Source organism: Pantherophis guttatus, chromosome 4 (genome assembly GCF_059756535.1).
Source record: "Pantherophis guttatus breed Tessera chromosome 4, ASM5975653v1, whole genome shotgun sequence".
NCBI lineage: Eukaryota > Metazoa > Chordata > Lepidosauria > Squamata > Colubridae > Pantherophis > Pantherophis guttatus.
This window is the reverse complement of record NC_142066.1, coordinates 95422607-95445330: the sequence shown is the minus strand read 5'-3', so window position 1 is coordinate 95445330 and position 22724 is coordinate 95422607. Positions and strand designations below refer to the sequence as shown.

The 22724-nt window shown below is 40.2% G+C and overlaps 1 protein-coding gene across 4 annotated transcripts in view; it reads right to left on the bottom strand.

The window, feature by feature from the left end:
* KIAA1143 (KIAA1143 ortholog) overlaps positions 1-22724 on the bottom strand; it is a 191175-nt gene that overhangs the window by 113328 nt on the left and 55123 nt on the right. The gene's annotated exons all lie outside the window — the stretch shown is intronic.

Sequence of the window (22724 nt, the reverse complement as noted above, 5' to 3'; positions counted from 1 at the left end):
TTTCCTGATTTCTTCTAGTAATATTTCCAATGTTAATATAAACAATATAGGAGATAATGGGCATCCTTGTCTCACTCCTTTCTTTATATCAAATTGTTCAGTTGTATCTCCATTAATTTGTATTTTTGCTGTTTGGGTGTTGTATATCTTTTTAATCATTTTTATAAATCTTTCTCCAAATTTCATCTTTTCTAATTGTGCTAATAGAAACGTCCATTTGAGATTATCAAACGCTTTTTGTGCATCTAGGAAAATTAGAGCTAACTGGTTTTCCGATCTTTGCTCATAGAATTCCAGAGTGTCAATAATTGTTCTTGTATTGTTATGAATTTGTCTTCCAGGAATAAAACCATTTTGATCAGGATGTATATAGTATTTGATTAAGTTTTTCAATCTCTGCGTTATAATTGATGTGAACAGTTTATAATCTACGTTGAGAAGAGAAATTGGTCTATAATTTTTAATTTCCGTGGGATCCGAATCTTGTTTTGGTATTAATGTAATTATTGTCTCATTCCATGACTGCGGAATTTCAGCTTCCATTATTGCATCATTGAAAACTTGTATTAATATATCATCTAATGGTTGTTGGAATATCTTATAAAACTCTGCCGGTATACCGTCTGTTCCCGGTGTCTTGTTATTTTTTTGTTTCTTCCTCGCTTCTATTAATTCTAACATTAAGATTGGCCTGTTCAATAATTCTATATGTTCTTCTTTTAATTCTTGAATCTTTATTTTATTTAAATATTCTATGATATTTTCTTTTCTAATCTCTTCCTTCACGTATAAGTTTTTGAAAAATTCCTTTGCATTCGTTTTTTGTCTTCAATATTCTGGTATAAACAACCATCTACATCTTTTAACTATATTATAATATTCCTCTGTTTTTCTATTTTCAATTTATATGCTAACAACTGTCCAGTTTTGTTTGCATGTTCAAATTGGTTTTGTTTAGCGATTTTTATTTTTCTTGCTATTTCTGTTGTTGTGATCAAATTTAATTTATGCCTTGTTAAATTTATTTTCTCCTTAATTTCTTGGTTATGTGGCTGTTTCTGTAGATCTAATTCATATTGATGTAATATTGTCTGTAAATTTTGTTTTATTTGTTGTTTGTTTTTATTTTTTTGTGCAAATTGTTAAGCCTCTGATATATGCCTTGGTTGTGTCCCATAGATTTTGTAGACTGGTGTGCTCTTTAACATTAATTTGTAGAAATATTTTCAATTCTTTTTGGATCATATCCACATATTGTTTGTCATTTATAATATCTCTATCCACCATCCATCTTTTATGCTTTTGGTGTCCCTTCCATGTTATTTCAATGGGGCTATGATCAGCCCATGTGTTAGTTGTAATTTCTATTTGTTTAATGTCTGCTATAAGCTCTGCTGTCATCCAAGCCATGTCAATTCTGGACCACGATTGATGTGGATTTGAATAGAATGTGTATTGTTGTTTATTATAATTGAGTTCCCTCCAGGCGTCTTGTAATTGAAATTCTTCTACTATATCATAAAATGTTTCTGGAAGTGTTTTTTCCTGGATTTATTATGTTTACACCTCCTCCTTTCTCTATGTTTACAATTGCATTAAAATCTCCAATTATGCATATGTTTTGGTATTCCAGTTCCTTAATTTTGTTGTGTATCTTTTTAAAATAATCAATTTGGGTTCCATTTGGTGCATAAAGTGATACTAGTAATATCTTTTTCTTTTCTGTTTCAATTTCAACCATCAACGTCCTACCCTCCTCATCAGCAAATAATTGCTTTGATTGTATATGATTCCGGATGTACATTGCTGTACTCTCTTTTTTTGTTCTGTTAGTGCCGTATAAAGTTTTCCTAATTGTTTGTTTTCTAATAAACTGCGCTGTTGTTTTTTTTAATATGAACTTCTTGTAAAGTTATAATATCTATCTTCAATTTTTGTAAATTTCTGAAAATATATGATCTCTTTGATGGAATGTTTAGTCCATATATGTTAATCGATATCAATTTTAAATCTTTCTCCATTTCAAATTTCTATTTTCTTGATGACAAAAGCCACTCTATTTCCTCTTTCACCAACTTCCTTGCAAATCTAATATGAACCTCTTTTGGTAACTTGTTTCTTCGGGCATAATTTGTGAATACTCTATAGATTTCATCAATTTCCTTATTAATTTCTTCTTTATTTAACGTCGCTTCAGCCAGAATTCCCACCATTACATCTCTCAAATCTTCCTCTCTGTTTTCCACTATATTTTGAAATCTTAGGTAAAATAACGCCTTTCCCATTTCTAAAAATGAAATTGAATCTTCCAGTTCTTTGTTTGTTGTTGTTTGATCACATTCTGACTCTTCTATCTTTTTTTCTACTTTGCCCATCTTATCCTCAATATTTTGGATCCGTTGTTCATTTTTAGCAATATTTTGTTGAATTTTCTCCATCTTATTATCCATTTTGTTTTAGATTATCCTTAATTTCACCTATGTCCATTTTCAAATCCTCATGGTTTTTCCTACTTTCTTGATGATTATCAGCAATTGATTCCTGTGTTTTGTTCATACTCTCTTGTACCATTGCTAATACTGAGTGAATGTTTTTGATGTTAATTGATTGAGGAGATTTCTCTTTTTCTGGAAGTAACATTGCGTCTATTGTTTTCTGTTGTGCTGATGACATAATAGACATTGCTTGGTTGGCTATTGCCTTTTTACCTGGTTTTGTCATTATTGATGAGCCAGTAGTTGTCATCTTAGTTTTCTAATTTAGCAGTTCCCAAATTTCCATGCACTGTCTGTTGTATATAGTAAGATTTTCCTTCTGATAATTACAGAAGTCAATATCACTTGTTTAGTTTTCAAATACAGTCTAATTTCTGTAAATCAAACTATAATATCATTATATGAGGGATTAATTAAATTTAAATGAGGAGCAGGGATAAAATATGATATCTCAGCAAGTCATATTTCAGTTTCTAAATTAAATATTCTATTTAAGTATATTATTAATTCTATTAAGTTCTATTAAATCTTTAGTTATATCTCTATTAAATTTTATCAATTTTAATATATTTATTCTTATTTAAATCAATATATGTCAATCTTAATAATCAATTTTCAATTCATTCTTTTAACACCATTTTAAAATTAATATTAAATTGTGTCACATACAATACTATTAGAATAGGAAATAAGAAAAACAGATATGCTATGTGTTGTATTATTCTATCTATTCAAAACTTATATATTCCAACTTTTCTTACTTATATTAGAAATTATATATTTTACATTTAAACTTAAGTAATCCTAAACCTTATGCTATTTGGGCTATAATATTATATATTATATTCTATATTAAAACATTAAGTATTACATAAATAAACAAATAAATAGATAAAAGTGCTTAAAATATTATAAAAAACATTCAAATAAATTAAGTCTCCCAAACAATAAAATAAATTTATTTCGTTGTATTAGGTTCCAGAATTGAAGTCGTTGCAATCGTCACTTGGTTTTGTGTCTTTACAGTCGTCTAGTTTGTAATTGTTTCCAAAGTCCTCCAATTTGCCTTCTAAAAATATTTTAAACACCTCTTCCAGAGCCTTAACGTTTTTTATTTATTTGCAAGTTAATACTCTAATATAGTTACAGTATCTGTTCACTGAAGCTCTGCCACCATTACAAAGTTTTTAAATCCCTCACAGTCACTCCCGAAACTAGTTACTGTTTCTTCTTCATCTCTTCTTTATTGTCTCCGCACCACCTCCGTTTCTTTTTTTTAAATAAGTCCAACTTACTTGGATCTGTATTCCTTTCCCCAAATGAATAATCTTTGTCTATTTCCCAATTTCTGTCTGTTAAATCTATAACTATGTGTTTTATTTCCAATCCACACCTCTCCGTTGCGCTTCCTCAAAATCGCCTCAGTTCTGTTGCCTGTCAGTTTCGCCCCCTCACACTTCAATTAGCCTCGTTAACTCACTCCGTTATACTTTCACTCCATTTCTTCTTAACAATTCTGCTTTGCCGATCAGTTTGAAGTTTCTCTTTTAGTTATGTATCTGTTGTTTTAATTATTGTATCTTTCAAAGTTTTTCAGAATAAGAGTAATTAGTTATTCTTATTGATGCCGTTTGCTCGATCCTCGCTTCCCTTTTTCTTAAGCAACAGTCAGCGTTCTGGCCAACCGACAAGAGGTTGGGTTTTTTCCGGGCTGAATTAAGGGACTTTCCTTGAACCTTCGGGGCAATTTTTGATATCCCCGAGGTCCTCAGGATTTTCCCTTTAATCTATTGACCTTTTCGTGGTCAATAGAGCCAAAAAATTCAGCTTTCAGACCGAAAATTGGGACCTAGGGAACGGAGTGCTGTCCCCTCGGTTCCTATCACGCTGATGTTACCAACGGACGTCAAATTAGGCCTGAAGATCATCAGGAAAAGCCGGTTGGGCCGGAGTCCTCAAAGATGTGACGAGGAGGCCTCAGAAGATTCCCAGGGCCTGTCGATCGGCGCGGGACAGCAGGCGAAGAGCTCCGAAGCTGGCAAGCCTGTTGGAGGGCGAAGACCTCGGATGGAAGATGCCGGCTGGCATGCTGTCGTCGGCAGAAGAGGATCGGCCATATGTGTGAGGATCTCAGCCGGAGGTCCTCCGAAGAACATCTGGTCCTGTGATTCTTGCTGCGGTGGTGGGCAGTATGCCTCAGGATCGGGTGGGCCGCTTACATCAGGTTGGATAGCCAGGATTGCAGCCTCAGCCGTATTTTTAAAAGTTTTTATTACGGCGCTGCAAGCGGTGACCAGGGAGTTTATGGCTTCATGTAAACTAGTTTGCCCCTGGGTTGTTTGGCTGGGTGGTCGTGTTGGTTGCCCCTACAGCATGCATGGGATAGTCAGGGTTGGCAATCCCACTGCTGTTGGTGGCAGCTCGTAATTAGTTGCTCCCATTAGCTGTTTTTTATTAATGGTGTTTGTATTAGCTGTTAGGCCTTTGGCCTGTTGGTGGCTCATGGGCGTCGTCATTTTGGATCCTGTGACAACAGGAAGTGGTGAAGCCGCCATTTTGTTTTTCTGCTGAGCCGATGCAGGTTCTGTCAGAAAATTTAAAGGGGCAGGTTCAGACAGAAAAAATTTTGCCACCTTTTCTCTGGCATAATGGCTCACAGGAGTCTCTGAAGTAATTGAGGCATTTGTTTTTATTGCCTTCAACATATCTCTTGATTTTTGGAGGTCAGATAGCCTCTTTGTTATGAGGAGATTAGCGAGGGATTCATTTAAGTCATTTTCCTCAGTTAAAGCCTTTAGGATACTGTATCTGGACTTTGCTGCTTCTTTGGTGTCAGGAGTTGCTTCAAGCAGAAGATCATAAGGGTCTTCTTCTGCTGTTACTTTGCCAGTATTTTCCTCATAGTGAGAGGAAAAGTCAATTAGGGGCCTTTCAGGACTTGTGGTTACTGACCTGTATCCTGCAATTCACCCACTGGCTCCTTTTTCAGCATATTCTTTAGCTTCTTCATCAGAGCTGTCAAAATCATCTGTTCTGCTGGTTGCGTTTGTTTTGCAGTTTTCTTGATGCTGGCTAGCCATCTGAATCCTCTGGGCTCTGGTTAATACCAGGGATTCACGGGTCCAAGTAAATTTCTTTTTAGTGACCCCTTTTATTTTAGATGACATATGTGAGCTTGCTAAAGATCATTAGACCACAACCATCCTCTTGCTATCAATTTTCCCTTTATTTTCCCTTTATTCAATTTAAGTTCAGCTACCTCCCATACCTTCCTATTTCCTCCAAAATTCTCGGGCCCATTTCTTCCTCTATGATCAGTACTATGTCGTCTGCAAATGCCTGGGTCTTATACTCCTCTCCCCTAATCTTTAATCTTTTTATTTCCCTGTTTTTCCTAATTCTATTTAATAGCGTTTCTAATGTCAAGATGAATAGCAGAGGTGATAACGGGCATCTTTGTCTTACACCTTTCTTAATTTGAAATGAATTTGTCATATCCCCATTTATTATTATTCTCGCCCTTTGTAATTTATAAATTGTTTTTACCATTTTCTCAAAATTGGTTCAGAATTTCATTATTTTAATTTGTTCAATCAAAAATTTCCAATTAAGGTTATCAAAAGCTTTTTGGGCGTCTAAAAATACAAGAGTCATTTGCTTCTCTCGGTGGGCTTCATAATATTCGAGAGCATCCACAACTATTCTTATGTTATTCCTTATTTGTCTATCAGGTAAGAAGCCGTTCTGAACCGGGTGTATAATGGAATTTAATATTCTTTTCAGTCTTTCCGCAATTATGATCATGAAAATTTTATAATCTGTGTTTAAAAGGGAGATCGGTCTATAATTTTTAATTTGTTTTTGGTCTGTACCTTCTTTTGGAAGTAGTGTGATATATGCTTTCCTTCACAAATCTGGTATTTTTGCTTCCAATAGAACCTCATTACATATCTCCAATAGTTTTGGTGTTATTATTTCATCAAATTTTTAATAAATTTCTCCTAGGAGACCATCTGGACCTGGTGTTTTGTTATTTTTAAGTTTTGAAATTGCCACTCTTAGTTCTTCAATTGTAATTTCCTTATTTAGCCTTTCTCTCTCCTCCTCTTCTACTAGTAGGGACTCTCTCTCCTGTAAATATTCTTCTATCTTTTCTATTTGTACGTCCTCCTTGTTATAAAGCTCTGTGTAATATTCTTGAGCAATTTCGATTTTGTCCTCTTCCTTATTCTGCAAATTTCCTTTCTTGTCTTCCAATTGTTGGATGATCCGCCTTTCATATTCTTTCTTTAATTTATAGGCCAACCATCTGCCCGTATTGTTTGCATTCTCGAAATAATATTGTTTGGATTGTCTGAGTTTATTTGCCATTTCCTCCTGATCCAATATATTCATTTTATGCCTCAGCACTGTTAATTTCTCTTTGACCATTTTGTCTCCTGGGCTTAGTTTCCTTTCCATATTTCCAATTTCTTCTTGGAGAGTGTTATGTGCCTTCCATTTTTCTTTGTTTTTATGGGCATTATATGTTATTGTTACCCCCCTTAGGTAAGCTTTCTTTGTATCCCATAGATTGGTTAGGGAGGTATTTTGCTTTTTATTTTCTTTGAAAAATAATCTCAATTCTCCCATTATCTTTTCTATATACTCCTTCTCTCTTAATACTTGTAAATTTAGTCTCCATCTCCTAATCTTCTTTCTTTTGGGGGCCCTCCATTTTGCTCCCAGGGGATTATGATCTGCCCATTTTTTGAGGGTTGATTTCTACTGTTTCCATTTCCAATCCTAATTCTTTATTTGCCCATAACATATCTATTCTGGACCACGATGTTTGGGGGTTGGAGTAAAAAGTGTACTTTCTCTTATTTGGGTGCAAGGTCCTCCAAATATCTATTAGATTTAGTTCTTCTATCATGTTAAAGGAGGATTTGGGTAATTTCTCCCTTTTTGCTGTTGTTGTTGTTGTCTTTGCCACACTTATAATCTTTTTCTGTATCTATTATCCCGTTAAAGTCCCCTACTATACAAATATTCCTGTATTCCATTTTAATTATCCGTTCGTGTAATTTTCTGTAATATTCTCCATGGTTTTTATTGGGGACATAAATAGCTACTAGTAATATTGGTAAATTTCCTCTCTTTATTTCTATCATTAATGCTTTTCCTTTAGGACCTGCATATTTTTGTTCGGCAACAATCCGTCCCTTAATATATATTGCTACCCCCTTTTTTTCTGCTAGAGCAGTGTATACTTTCCCTAATTTGCTATATTCTAGGTATCTTTTTTTTTTTTTATTTGATTTATATGCCGCCCTTCTCCGAAGACTCAGGGCGGCTTACAATGTGCTCAGCAATACATCTTGTATTACATCTTACATCTTACATCTTGTTTCCGTATGTGAACCTCCTGAGGACATATTATGTCAGAGTTTTGTTTGGTTAATTTTGTGAATATCTGTCTCCTCTTTTTAATCTCATTCAATCCATTTACATTAATCTATATAAATAAAAATGTAAATGTCCATTTGTACATAACCGTACATCTCTGAAAGTTCTTCATCGATTGCTTTCAAATTTTGACACCATGTTGCATTCGACTATGGGCGTGTTTTTATATACCTATATTATATACATGTCACACCTGTGACAGGTAAAAACGTGAAAAACATTGAAAAACATTGACAAACATTGAAAAACATTGATAAACAGTGCCATCTGCTGGACGTAAAACCAACATGGCAGCCTCCCAGCCCTGATTATGCTCAACAGATTTCTGCTCCTTATATTTAGACTCTCCATATTGCTTCCAAGAAATGTGCATTTGGAAGACAGAGACGCCCAAGGGCCATATCCTGCCACCAGGCTCGGCAGGTAGGCAACCGGCTCTCTGCCAGGAAGCCCTCGCAGCCGGTGCTTCTAGGGCTCGGAGGGGCCCACCCGAGCCTGGGTCTGCCCTCTCCCTCCCCTGCCCACCCCGCGAAGTAGCCTCGCCTGCTGCTGCTGCCCATCCCCCTCACCATCCACTCTCGGGGCTCCCTCCAAGGAACACCTGGCAATGAGGCTGCCTGGGTCTGCCGAGCGGGAACCCTCCATCCCTCACCTGGCCCGAATTGTGCCTGGCCCAGCGCTACCACAGGCCCCGAGGTCAGAAAGACCAGCTGCTAACCGGCGCTATGCAAATCCGGTTGGTGAGCGGGAGATGGAGGCAACTGGAGCCTCGGGGTCGCCTTTGACCAGCACCGCCTTTGATTCCCAGGTGGGTGTTCTGGCAGTTCACGGAGCCTACATGAAAATTTTGCCGTCTGGCAGAAAAGGGGCTCCGGGGAGGCTTCGGGGGGCAGAAACGGGCAGGAGGGAGGATGGCCAGCCCTCTTTCGTTTCGCCTGGAAGAGCAGGGAATTTAATCATTCCCCTGACCTTGGCAGGCGGGGGAGGAGAACTGTGCAGCAGGGGTCCAGTGGAGTGTGCGTGGCTTCTGGCTTTGCAGCTTTGTTCCTTCAGGCGGGAAGCCCCAAACCAGCCTCAAACCCCCGCCGCACCCCCTCCCTTCCCTTCCCTTCCCTGCTATGCGTCTCCCTGTCGAGCCCCCTGAGAACATCTGTGTAGGGAGGACAAAGGGCCCCCCCGAGTTTCTGCTGTGGTGCGGAGAGCTGTGAAGGCCTGGCCTGAAAAGGTAAGGGCGATGGCGGGGGATGCAGAAGAGGCCGGGCCAGAGACAGAGATAAACACACAGAGAGGGAGAGAGACATAGAGAAATACAGAGAGACGGGGGGGGGGAGAGAAACACATACAGAGATACAGAGAGGGAGGGTGGGAGAGAGAGAGACAGAGAGAGATACAGAGAGAGGGGGGGAGAGAGAGAGACATAAAGATACAGGGAGAGGGCGAGAGAGAGACACATAGAGAGATACAGGGGGGGAGAGAGAGAGAGACAGAGAAATACAGAGAGAGGGGGAGAGAAAGACACAGAGAGATACAGGGGGGAGAGAGAGAGAGACATAGAGAGATACAGAGTGGGGAGAGAGAGACACATAGAGAGATACAGAGAGAGGGGGGGAGAGAGAGACATAGAGATACAGAGAGAGGGGGAGAGAGAGACACATAGAGAGATACAGAGGGGGGGAGAAAGAGAGAGACAGAGAGAGATACAGACGGGGGAGAGAGAGAGACATAGAGAGATACAAAGAGAGAGGGGGAGACAGAGAGGGAGGATTTTGTGGTTCCCATTGTTTTTTAGCAACCGGTTCTCTGCCCTAATCACCAGCTGGGTAGGTGTGGCTCGGGGGCTGTCATGTGACTGATTAAAGTGAGTGACGTCGAGTTGGCCACGCCCACCAAATGTTCGTGGAGAGTTCAGCCTTGCTCTTTTAGCCCAGTGGAACCACCAAACTGGGTCACAGCAATGCGTGGCCAGGTCAGCTAGTTGATAATAATGTCCAATCTTCCATTTTTTTGGCTTCCTAACAGGAGTTAGTATTTATTTGCCCTTGTGACCCTTTGTGTTCTTAGTTTCTTTCCTTTTGTGTCTCTGTTCTCTTTTTCTACTGTGTCTTTCTTCTCCAAAGGTCCTTCTTTAGGGTCTCGTTGGTCGGGAGTTTCTTCTTCCTGTGTTATCGTTTCTACTTCTTCCTTGCTACTCTGTTCTTCTTCCATTCCTGTCAGTTGGTCTAGGAAGTCTTGCGTTGTCACTAGACAATCTATCTTTATTTTTTTTAGGACTTGTTGTGAAGGGCCTGAATACTGAATAGACAAAGGCCACTCTTTTGAAGAAGCAAAGTCCACATTTTGGACACAGAGGATCACTGGATTGAAAGAGGAGTCAAAGAGCTAGTCTATGTCAAAATTGAACAACCCTCTCTCAACAGAGGGGGAGGGATACGACATCATCTATCTCCAATCTATGGCACAATCCTTTCAACAGTTCTAAGGCGGCTCCACACCCATTTGTACCATTCAGGTGACCCTGATGACACAGATAAACCGCCAGGTGTCCTTAACAACTCACTAAAAGAATGCAAATGACCTTGCTGTGTGCAAGGAGTATAAATCCTTCCATTCCCCACCCTCCAGTCAGAGCTGAAGAAGCTTCTTGGATGAGAAGTGAAATATCTTCAAATAATAACCAGAAAGTCCAGTTGTTTCTTGAAAAAAAGCACCTTTGGGATAACCATGACCTGGATGATTGAGAATCTACCTAAACATAATTTTTTAACATTTTGTTCGTTTCATTTCACATGTTCAGCTGTCTTTCTTTTTTAAATGTTATTTTGTCTAAGAATGTTAATACTGCTGGCCTTGTTTCCTGTGAATGTGATAACTGATCTGTAATGGTTTCTAAAAAAAGAACAAGACTGAGAACATTCACTCATATGAGCAATCTAATTGGGACCGGCAGAGACTTGCTGCCGTCTAAACACCCAACACTGTGAGACATTCTCAGATATGGTCCACTGTTAAGAGAACAAAGTGGTGATGATGCTAGAAACTACCCAGAAGCCAGTCTGGGTAGACATATATCCAAAAGTGCTTCAAAGGTGGGAATGAGCAAATGGTTCTTTTGTGACTCCTGTTGTAAATTCATGAGTGACAATCTTGAACAAGATCCAACAGAGCTGGGATCAAGCCAAAAACATATCTTTTGATAGAGGAAAACTAGATGTCAAATAGACTTTCACTGTGAAACTTGACAAACTGTTTGACATCCTCAGCTGCAAGTATCAAATTGTTCTGTATGCCGAATTTGGCTGCCCTGCTGGCTGCAAAAAAGAAGCTCACATTAACTATACCTGTCATAAAGAGATGAAGATATCATTGAAGGAACTTGCTTTCGTTAAAGGGCAGAGAAAAGATTGGTTCTTTTCGATCGCACCAGATTGATTTGCCAGATGTGCCAGAGGAGAAATGACTAGGCAAAAGGCAAAAAGTGGCAAGACAATGAGAGACAAAGGCTTGCTAAATATAAGCAGATAAGTATTCCAAACAATCTGATACTGACAAATGAAGTAATTATCTGATTATGATGAAAATGAAGGACAGACAAATGATGATGAAGAGGAATGTGACAAAAGTTATGAAGAGGCCTTGGACTAAACACACGTGCCCTCTTCTTCAAAAGAAAAGACAGAATACAATAAATTAGAAATAACAAATGTTGCAGGGCATAATACCTTAATTTTTGGATTATAAAATGCTCCAGACTATAAGACGCACATACCTTTTTAAGGGAGGAAAACAAGAAAAGAAATCTGCCTTTGCTCATTTGCCACCACCCGTTTGCCGCCCTGCCCATTTACTGTGGCCCATTTGCCGCTGCAATGGCCCATTCCCCATGGTCCATTTGCTGTGGCCTGTTTGGCATGGCCCATTCGGTGTGGCCCACTCGCCACAGCCCGTTTGTCACTGTTGCCCATTTGTTGCTGCATCCTGTTTGCCACCATGGGCTGTATGACACTGTGGCCTGTTTGCTGCCGCGACCCATTTGCTGCTGTGTCCTGTTTGCTGCTGCGGCAGCCCATTTGCATGGCCCGTTCGGCACCACCTATTTGCCGCAGCCCATTCGGTGCTGACATGGCCCATTCGGTGTGGCCCGTTCACCAGCATCGCCCATTTGGTGTAACTTGTTTGCCGCAGCCCATTTGCCATAGCCTGTTAGTTGCTGCTGTAGCCCATTTGGCACAGCCCGTTCAACACTGCCCATTTGCTGTGGCCATTTCACCATCAACACCTGTTCACCATCACAACCCATTTGGTGCAGCCCATTCGCCACCAAGAATCCCCAATGCCTGGAACCGGCCTAAAATGCGACACATGGATGCCGAAAACAGCCAAAGGGTGGGGGCCAGTGGGTGGGCAGGGCTTCAGCAACATTTGTTGTATAAGACACACTGCAATTTTCACCCACTTTTGGGGGGGGGGGAAGTGCGTCTTATACTCTGAAAAGTATGGTATTGGTTTTGGTCTAGGTTCCAGTGATGCCATTATCACAGCCACCTTCATAGATGCTGGCTTGATCACAGAAGAAGACAGGAGACTTGTAGTTGACCATCATAAAGTAAAGAGAACCCAGGAAAAAATTATGAAGTGGCTAGTTCAATAATTTGATGAGCTCTGTAAGAAGGGTGAAGTAGAATGTATCTTATTCGATGGGCGTATTGATGCAAGTAATGTTATGTTGAAAGCAAACAATTCAGACCAGAAATTCCCCAGTATCATCAAAGAAGAACATTATTCTGTGTGCAGTGAGCTGGTGGAAGATACCTTTATCATTTCATTCCAGAGAAAGGCTCAAAAACAGGAAAACCTGCTCAAGTGATTGCAGATAATCTGGTGTATTTCATGAAGAAGGAAGGCACTGACAAAAGTTTGAAGGTCATTGGAGGAGATTCTACAAATGTTAATTCTGGCTGTGAAGGTGGTGCTATGCACTGGATAGAGATCAAGCTTGACTAGAAGTTGATCTGGTTGGTGTGTGCACTCCACATGAATCACAAATTGAATGGGAAGACCTTGTCTAACAACAAATGGGCAACATGCTAGACACTGCAATAGAACTTGACATTGATCCTTCATTCACCAGAGTTTCAATCCATGAGCCTCTCATTCATGAGTGATAATATTGTAAAGGATCTCTCTACTGATCAAGTGTATGAATATAGGATTACACGGGCAATAAGGACAGGAGAACTTCCCACAGATCTGGCTCTTCTTGAAAGCCATTCATGCTGAATGACAATTGCAAATAGGCTTTGTTGAATATGAGTTTCAAAACATGGTTTTAAAGGCAAAACTCTCCAAAACTTAAGAATGATAGTGGAATACATAGTTGGTGTATACTACCCTTGCTGGATCAATATCAAAGCAAAACATTCGTGGATTGAAGGCCCGCGTCATGTGTTGTTCCAGTTGCAGCAAGTCAGACTGCAAAAGAAGGCTGTATTAGATACTGTTTTGCCAACCATTCACACTCAGCATGGTACCCTTTCGGTATTGTTCAGATGACATTCAAGAGAGGAATGCTGATGTGCAAGAAAAATGCCTTTAATCAAACATCAGAGCATGCATTCCGCTGGAGGTGATTGAATGGTCTGAAGATGTAAGACATCTTTGACGTGCAAATTGACTACAGCAGAAATAAAAAAGTTAATTGATGAACCAATGCAAGTGCCACAGTGGCCCTGTCATGCCCAATCAATAGAAGATATGTGAAATAGGTCACAGAGGCTGAAAGCCAAGTGTATACACATGACAAATGTGAGGGTTTTATCAGAGGCCAAGAAGCAAGTTGGTGGCTGATGTCAAAGAACGAATCAAAACAAGATTTGATGAAGGAAGGTTCCATGATGGAGGCAATGGAGGAAGCATTGTTACATCATGGGGAGAACAGTTGCTATTAAATTAAGCTAAAATGGTAGGAGGAGAGGTGGAGAGGGAAAGATAAGTCATAGAAAAAGAAAAAGGACTAGAGAGGAACATTGGAGAAATTAAGAGAGAGAGAGAAGCCCAGCTGCACTGAAGAGGCCTGAGAGAAGCCCAGCTGTACCCGAGAGGCCTACCCAAGAGACTGGAGGCCTATTGAAGTGAGGTGAGCAGAGAGGCAAACCGACTGTGGGCAGCAGAACAAACCGGTGGAGAATAAAGAGGTGAGTCGGTGAGTGAGTGTGACCAGCTGTGGAGCAGGGAGGAAAATCAGCTTTGGGACTGAGAACAGCAGACCGAGAGCAGCACAACAACTGGCAGAGAACAAAGAGGCGAGCTGGTGAGAGAGCAGAGCAGGGAGGAGGAGAAGAGGCGAGCTTGCTGTGGACCATCCAGGCAGTCCTGTTTGCTGGTGGACACTGCATCCCAGTGCCATGGATGCAGCCACATGCCTCCTGCAAACAGGAGCCATGTGGCTGCAGAGCAAAAAGCAGCAGCAGAGCAGCAGGGAGGAGAGCCAGCACCAAGGGCCAGAGCAGCAAGCTAGAGCCTGAGAGCAGTGCAGAGAGCAATGAAGAGTGCAATGGTGGAGCTGAGTGGAGGACTGAGAGGAGCAGACCAGATAGCAAAGTTGAGCCAACCGGAAAGCTGAACAGCAGGCCGAGAGAGTTGCCCAGAACAGGGATGAGGCTGAAAAGACCCGAGCAACAAAAGACAGAATGGAGGTGGCAGAGAAAACAAGAGGCTGAAGCAACGAACAACGAAAATGAAGGCAACAAATTAAGCTTGAAATTCCAATTGGCAGGGAGGGAAGACCCCGGTAGAGAATAAAAATAAATACAGGACAGAAAATAAAAGATAAATAAATAGGCAAATAATAAGGACAAGAGTGGAAAGTTAGAAATCAAGGAAGAATAGGATTATTAAAAATCAATCAAATAAATAAGGCAAATGTTAAATAATAAGATAGGGAGGAACTGGAGCTCAAAAACTTTTAAAAAATATAGGGAAGAAAAGGATAAATAAAACTAACATAATAGAAAGCAAGTAAAATAAATAACAAGATAGAAAAACAAGCACATGACCGAAAAAAGGATAGAAAAAAAAGAGAACCAGCAAAAAAATCCAAACTCATGGAACAGGTGACTGATACTATTGTGGTATGCAATATATGTTCTATGTATGTGCTTATGCCAAATTATACATGTATTAGGTGTAAACTATGTGAACTACTAGAGGTAAGGGATCTAGAGGCAACGCTAGCCAAACTCCAATCTACACAAACAAGCTATGCCCAAATTGAACCATATGAGGAACTCCCAGAGGATTTGACCCTGCTGATAAACCCTTGGAGGAAGACAAATGGAGATATGTCACACAAAAAAACACAATAATCAAAGAAAGAAGCAGCACACATATAACAAAACCCTACCGCCCAATCTAATCCAATCAGAAGCAGCCCCGTTAAAACTGAGCAATTGATTTCTCCCCCTAGATCAGGGGTGTCAAACTTGTGTCGTCACAGCAGCATCGCACAATGTATTGGGACTTTTTTCCCTTCACTAAACCAGGTGTGGGTGTGGCCAGAACGTGACACATCTGGTGCACCAGCCGCAAGTTTGACAGCCCTGCCCTAGATGATACACAGACTCACAAATACGCAGACCCACAATATCTCCCTCAAAGAAACATGCAAACACCTAGATATGGGACATCATCAAATATCCCTAAAAAGTCACATCAACAAACTCATCTGAGATAAATAGAAAAGCACCCCAGACTGCACCCCTGAAAAAGGTGAGTGGTGGTGATAGGAGATTCTATTCTAAAAGGAACAGGAACAGTCATCTGCAGACCAGACATACAAACCAGGGAGGTATGCTGTCTCCCTGGAGTAAAACTCAAAAATGTGGCTGAGAACCTAACCAAAATAAACAGGCCCACAGATTACTACCCTTTTCTACAACTATATGTAGAGATGAATGACACAAAAAAGAACTTGAAAACAATATTGAGTGTTACAAGCAACTAGGCAAGAAAGTTAAGGAGTTAGGTGCACAAGAATTTTTTCATCTGTACTGCCAATGAAAGGTCAACATCTGGAAAGAGAACAAAGGATTCTAGAAGTTAGATTCTAACTGTGGCCAAAAAAACTTTGGTTTCCTGGACCATGGTCTGCACTACCTCCATGATGGGCTTTTGGCAAGGGATGGGCTGCACCTTACAAAGCCTGGGAAGAATGCTTTCAAAAATGACTGGTTCAACTTCTCAAAAGAATTTTAAACTAAAATTGAGGGTGACCAATTTTTAGGACCTAATTCCAAGCAAAAACCCCTAGAAAATAAGTCAAATAATGAGATAAGGAGGGGTGTCAAGGAAGACAAACTCAAATACCAAATAGGAGATATAGGAAGCATATCCTGAGTTAGACATGCCTATATACAAGTGCACAAAGTTTGGGAAACAAACAGGATGAACTTGAACTATTAATACATGAATATGATATAGTTGGAATTACAGAAATTTGGTTGAATGAAACCCATCACTGGAACATACTGATAGAAGGATGTATGTAAAGGACCACTACATTGCTACAGCAGTGCACAAAACCAAAGATGAAAACCTCCTAGAGAACATCTGTCTAATCTTGATGAATACCAATTACCAGGACCTGATGGATTACATCCCAGAGTTCTAAAGGACCTGGCAGATGTCATCTCAGAACCACTGTACCACATCTTTCAAAAATCCTAGAGTACTGGGGAATTACCAGAGAACTGAAAAAGAGCTGATGTGGTTCCCATCTTAAAAAAAAAAAAATGGTGGTGGTGGGGGAACAGACCTAGGAAACTACAGACCAATCAGCCTAACGTCAATACCTAGGAAGATACTGGAAAAGATAATAAAAAAACAGATCTGCCAACATCTAGAAATCAGTAAAGTTTCTTTACTTTACTTCGCCTTCAGAAGTTGTGGGAGTTTCATTACTGGAAGCTTTCAAGAAGAGACTGGACTGCCATTTATCAGAAATGGTGTAGGGTCTCCTGCTTGGGCGGGGTGACCTACAAGGTCCCTTCCAACTCTGTTAATCTGTTAAATTTAAGGCTAAGGAGATGCGGATTCAGAAATTTATTCCCAATAATAAATGGTGTTGGCAACACTCTATTTTGTTTAATGCTATGGAACTAGAAAAATTCAATGGGTCCATTAACAATCCTGTTAAGAACAGAAAGTGTATGGACTGAGCAGGTGGGTTATGTAATTGTATGTGGGAATCACCTTGAGACACATAGTGAAGAGAAACAGCCAAATGAATGGTCCAAAAAAAGCTAATTTAGCATGCAGTAGGAATTGGATGGAGCAAATGGTTCAGAAGGGAACCCCCCTCCCCAACTTCTTGGGCTGTAAAGGAGAAGAGTAAAAATGTACTTTCAGGCTTGCAAGATTCTGTTAATCCCTCCTTACAATGAAGCAGAATTAGCTTATCTGGCCATGTTTCCTGTCTGGTTTATCTCAAGAGGCTGACAAGTACGGATGAGCGGAAAGAACTATCTATTCTGTTACCAAATTCTAGAAACTATTTGAAAAGGATCACATAAAATCAAATCACTTATTATGATCCTAACAATTGCTTTTGACTAGCCAGAATTAGTTTGATGGGAAATTCCATTTTGTCCATCAGCTTTATACTGATTATATTTTGCTAGATCACTCAGCAATTTAACACTGGTAAAAATTTGATGTCCCATAATGATGATGGAATTATTGTCACCTGCCCTCTGGAACAGCATTTCCTATGGAGATTTGATGACATATAATCAGTCTTTGAAAAAAACATTAAAATATGCCTCTTTCCTCAGGTCTGGACTTAAAAGTGTTCAATAGGGAAGGGTATTGGTTTTTAGCTCTGAAGGGGGAGAGAATTGACTATTATTCCTTCCAAATGACTTTATTTGGGATTGTTTTTGTTTATTACTTTATAGGTTATAAATAATAACCTTTATAGTAATAAATCAAAATTTATTTTTGCTACAATAAAAGATCAGCATACAATATAGTAACTATAAAAATGAAATTTTAAATTATGAGAGAATCCTACAACAAATAGAGCCTTGGTAGTACAGTGGTCTAAGGCACCCTGTTATTAAGCTGGTTATTAAGACCAGCTGCCTGCAATTACTGCAGGTTCGAATCTCGCCAAGGCTCAAGGTTGACTCAGCCTTCCATCCTTTCTAAGGTAGGTAAATTGAGGACCCAGTTGTGGGGGCAATAAGCTGACTTTGTATAAATATACAAAAGGATGAAAGCTATTGCTGAGCACATTGTAAGCCGCCCTGAGTCTCTGGAGAAGGGCGGCATATAAATCAAATTAAAAAAAAAATAGCATGAGAGAGAAACCACATGGTTTCTAACAGATATAGGCATTGATAAAATGTTTAAAACCTTCTTAGAAGTTTCTTACCCAAGAGTAGGATCACAGACTCTTGGGTCACAATGACAATTAGAGATATTAAAAGATTAAAGTATTGAACTTAACCATCATTGGGTATACAACTGGATATTTTAATAGCATACATGATAAATTGTCCATCTGAAAATGAACAGAAACAAGTATGGCTTTCATAGGGGAGGCTATGTATACTGTATATCTACTAATTACCGTATTTTTCAGATTATAAAACACACTTTTTCCCCCCTAAAAGAGGCTGAAAATTTGGGTGTGTCTTATACTCCGAAAAATACTTAATAGATATGCCCAATTTGGGTTGTGTTTACAATTACATTTGTTAACAACTTTGTTTAGACCAGCAGCATTTTTAGCTTAAGATACTAAAACAACTCATTACATTCTTTAAAACTAAAAAAAAAAAAACAACAACTATTTTTTATAGATATTTGTTATCAATAAATCAATTTGAAATGCAGACGTTAAGAAATGAATGAAATGATTAGATTTCTATACTATCCCAGAGGTGGGGAACTATGGCCTCTTTATGACTTGTGCATTTCAACTCCCAGAATTCCTGAACCAGCAAATCATAAAAGGTGCGTGCACAATGATCAGCTGTCCTTCATGCATACAGCAGTGCTGAAAACTGATGTGCACATGCGCACCGGCCAGCTGATTGTCGGCTGCACATGCACGCCAGAACCCGGAAGTTCAGCTTTTCCAGAACATGGCCCTGACCAGTGCGTGCACATGCGACGTTTCCACACGACCTTTTTGACATTCGGTGCCGAAAAGGTTCACCATCATTGTATACTTATCAAGCTTTGGTAAAAGTAGTGGATTACAGAAGTATAAATGAATGACAAAAGTTTCAATTTTCAGAGGATAATATTCTTTTGAAATATATCCCTGTATATGGAATTCAGAATCAGAATGGAGAGGGGGATGTGGCCAGCTCGAAGTCACTCAGGTCTGGGGGCACCTGTGGTGGCCTGGGTGGGGCTGGGGGATCCATTGTCTCCAGTGGAAGAAGGTGAGACCAGGGCGAGCGCCAAACCCTTGTCCACCAAAGGAGACTTGCCGTCCCTCTCAGGCCATGCGGAGGACCCCTGGACTACAGTGCTGGCTGCCCGGAGCCCTGGGCAGTGGAGCACAAGTGCCCAGTCCAGCCCAGCCTTCCCCAAGGGGCTGCCTGGCTGTGCTTAACTCTTCCTCGAGGCCGCTGCTTCTATGCACACTCTCCTCGGCCAGGTTGCTCATGGTGTATGCAAGAGGGCAAAGTGTGTGGGTCAGAGGAAGGCCCACTCCCTCTCCATTCAAGGAGACCCAGCTTTGTAACAAAAGCATCCTCAGCGATAGGATGGGAGACCTCCAGTAGAGGTCAGGAGGAGGGGACAAGGGGATGGTGAAAGGGCAGTAGGGCTGCTAACGGCCAAGTGCTAAGGCAGGACTTTCCTCAGACCCTCCCTCTCATTATAATCTCCTTCCTTCCTTCCTTCCTTCCTTCCTTCCTTCCTTCCTTCCTTCCTTCCTTCCTTTCCTTTTCCCTTGTCTTTTTTCCTTCCCTCTTCCTTCTCCTTCCTTCCCCTCTCCTTCTTTGCTCTCTTCCCCTCTTTCTTTCTTTCCCCCCCTTTCCATTTCTCCTTTCCTGTCCCTTCTTGGATGCTCAAATGCAACATTTATTGATGCCTCCTCACATTGTGACCAAACACTACTTTTGCTAGTAGTTTGTGGCCACTTAAAAGCCTGAGAACAAACCAGGCTCAATTTATCCCATGCTTGCATTTAGTGGGGATGTCCACAGACAACAGTACAGCAAAACTGTCAAAATGGTGGCTGTGATAGTTGATCAGAGCTCCTCTGTTTTTTATGTGCAACAGGTTTACTGTTTAGGAACAGAGCTGAGTTAGTTGCTTTTCTATTAATACATAATCCTTAAAAGGGCTCTCCTGTAGGGACCCTCCATGGACTAATTCAGACTGGAAACAAAGCAAAGGAAAATATTTTCTCCCACTCTGCTTTGTCCTATTTTCCTCATTGGAAACAGCTGTTTGCAACACACAAGGAGGGGATACTTTCCTAAGAGCTCACAATTCAACAATATCAATGGTAACTTGGACTGCCAACAAAGTCGTCTGTGACAAAACAGAACACAACATTGCTTTCTCCTTTCAGCCCAAGTCTCAATGGAACCAGGATTGATGCAGAACTGTGTGAACTGGGGCATCTCCAACCAAGTTGCTTTCCTTTCTTCCTTCCTTTTTCCCTCTCACCCTCTTTCCCTCCCTCCCTCCCTGCTTCTCATTCCAATCTCTTTCCTTCCTTCCTTCCTTCCTTCCTTCCTTCCTTCCTTCCTTTCCTTCCCTCCCCTGCTTCTCATTCCCATCTCCTTCCTTCTTCTGTGCTCAAGAAGGAATGGGGGGGGGGGCGGGAGAGAGATTGACAGTGTTGCCAGTGGCCTTGCTGCAGGGGTGGTCCCGGTAAAAGGGAAGCCTCGCATACTACGAAGCCATTCTGGCAAGCGGGGCACGGAGGCTTGTGGTGGCATTCTGGCCAGAACAAAGTCAGCCTTAGATCTGACCCATGCAGCTGCCCTGAAGCCAGCAGAGGGGCTACCCCCCCCACATCAGCTCCACCCCCTGGGCATGTGCACGGGAGGCAGCAAGTGTTGGCATCCTGGGTTAAAGCGAAGCACTGTGGGGCAAGACGGTCCCCAGGGACTAGGCACTCACCGCCTGTATGCACTGGAAATGGCTGTGCAACACACAAGGAGGGGATACTTTCCTAAGAGCTCACAATTAAAAAATATCAATGTTAACTTGGATTGCCAAAGATGTCCTGTCTGTGACAAAACAGAACATAAAATTGCTTTCTCCTTTGAGCTCAAGTCTCAATGGATCCAGGATTGATGCAGATTCCTTCCTTTCTTAAATTTCTCCTTAGTTCTAGGTTGGTTCTCTCCTTGAGTGGTTGCCATCTGTTGCTTCTTGTCCTGCCTTCAGGTACTTTGGAGAATAGGCTAACCCCTTCTTCTTTGGGGCAGCCCCTCAAATATTGGAAGATCAACATTTTTTATTTCGTGGTGACCTTAACAAGATACAATATTCCAAGTGTGGTTTTACAAGGCACTATAAATACTTATCTTTTTTTTGGGAGCTCCGAGCAAGGCAGACACAATATGTGCCGGCCACCCATCCCTTGTGTTGCAGATGCTGGCAAGGATTCCTTTTTAGGGAGGAGGGAGACGACCCTTGCTTCAGTTCCCTCGAGCACCACCACAAAATACAGATTGTACAGATAGCTAAGGTGCTGCGGGCTGGTCCTTCACTGTTTCCAGGGCGGCCCCGCGGGCCAGATCTAACCACATTGCGGGCTGGATCTGGCCCATGGGCCTTCAGTTTGACATCCTTGTGTTACAACTATATACAAAACTTGAATATTTGCATTAAATAAGTATATCTAGAGTTGTAACTATTTGTTATGATTTACACTGTTTTTTGTGTAATTTCATGGTTTTGTTAAAGCATTTTTGTGTTTTTTCTTTGACAATGTATATATCTTTATCATTATGGTCTTTGTTTAGCTTTTTTGTCATTAATTAAAAAGAAATAAAAAACAAGAGAATCGCTAAGATAAAACCAATTGTCATTAGTCTGACTTTTTGTGTTGAAAAAGAACCTATCTAGCAATGTAAGGTGAACTGAAGAAGTTACCCAGTATTATCACCAGAATCTCACCAGGCTCAGGGTTGACTCAGCCTTCCATCCACCCGAGGTCGGTAAAATGCAGATCCAGATTGTTGGGGGAAATATGCTGACTCTGTATACCACTTAAAGAGAGCTGCAAAGCATTGTGAAAAGTCTAAGTGCTATTGCTATTATGGGTTTTATTTTAACTGGTTATTGTTTTATATGTTATCTATATGCAATATGTTATAAATATAAATATATTTAAAATGATTTTTAAATTGGGTGTTTTAAATTTTTGGGGTTTTAAATCTGAGCTGAAATTATGTAATAATTTTAATTATTTTTAACTGATGCTTGTCTTTGTGTTTTTAATAGGCTGTACACCGCCCTGAGTCCTTCGGGAGAAGGGTGGTATAGAAATAAAATTATTATTATTATTATTATTATTATTATTATTATTATTATTATTATTATTATTATTATTATTATTATTATATTATAAGTCATTGGAGTTGGGCAGCCTAGATGGCCAATCAGATGCTAATAATAATCCTGTGCATTTTCTGTTAGAAGATAATGAATATGTGAATATGCATGCTGGAGCCTAAAATACAAAATCCACTTTTGTCTGATACTAAGATGTGCATCACATATATCTCTTTGAATATTTTCTTC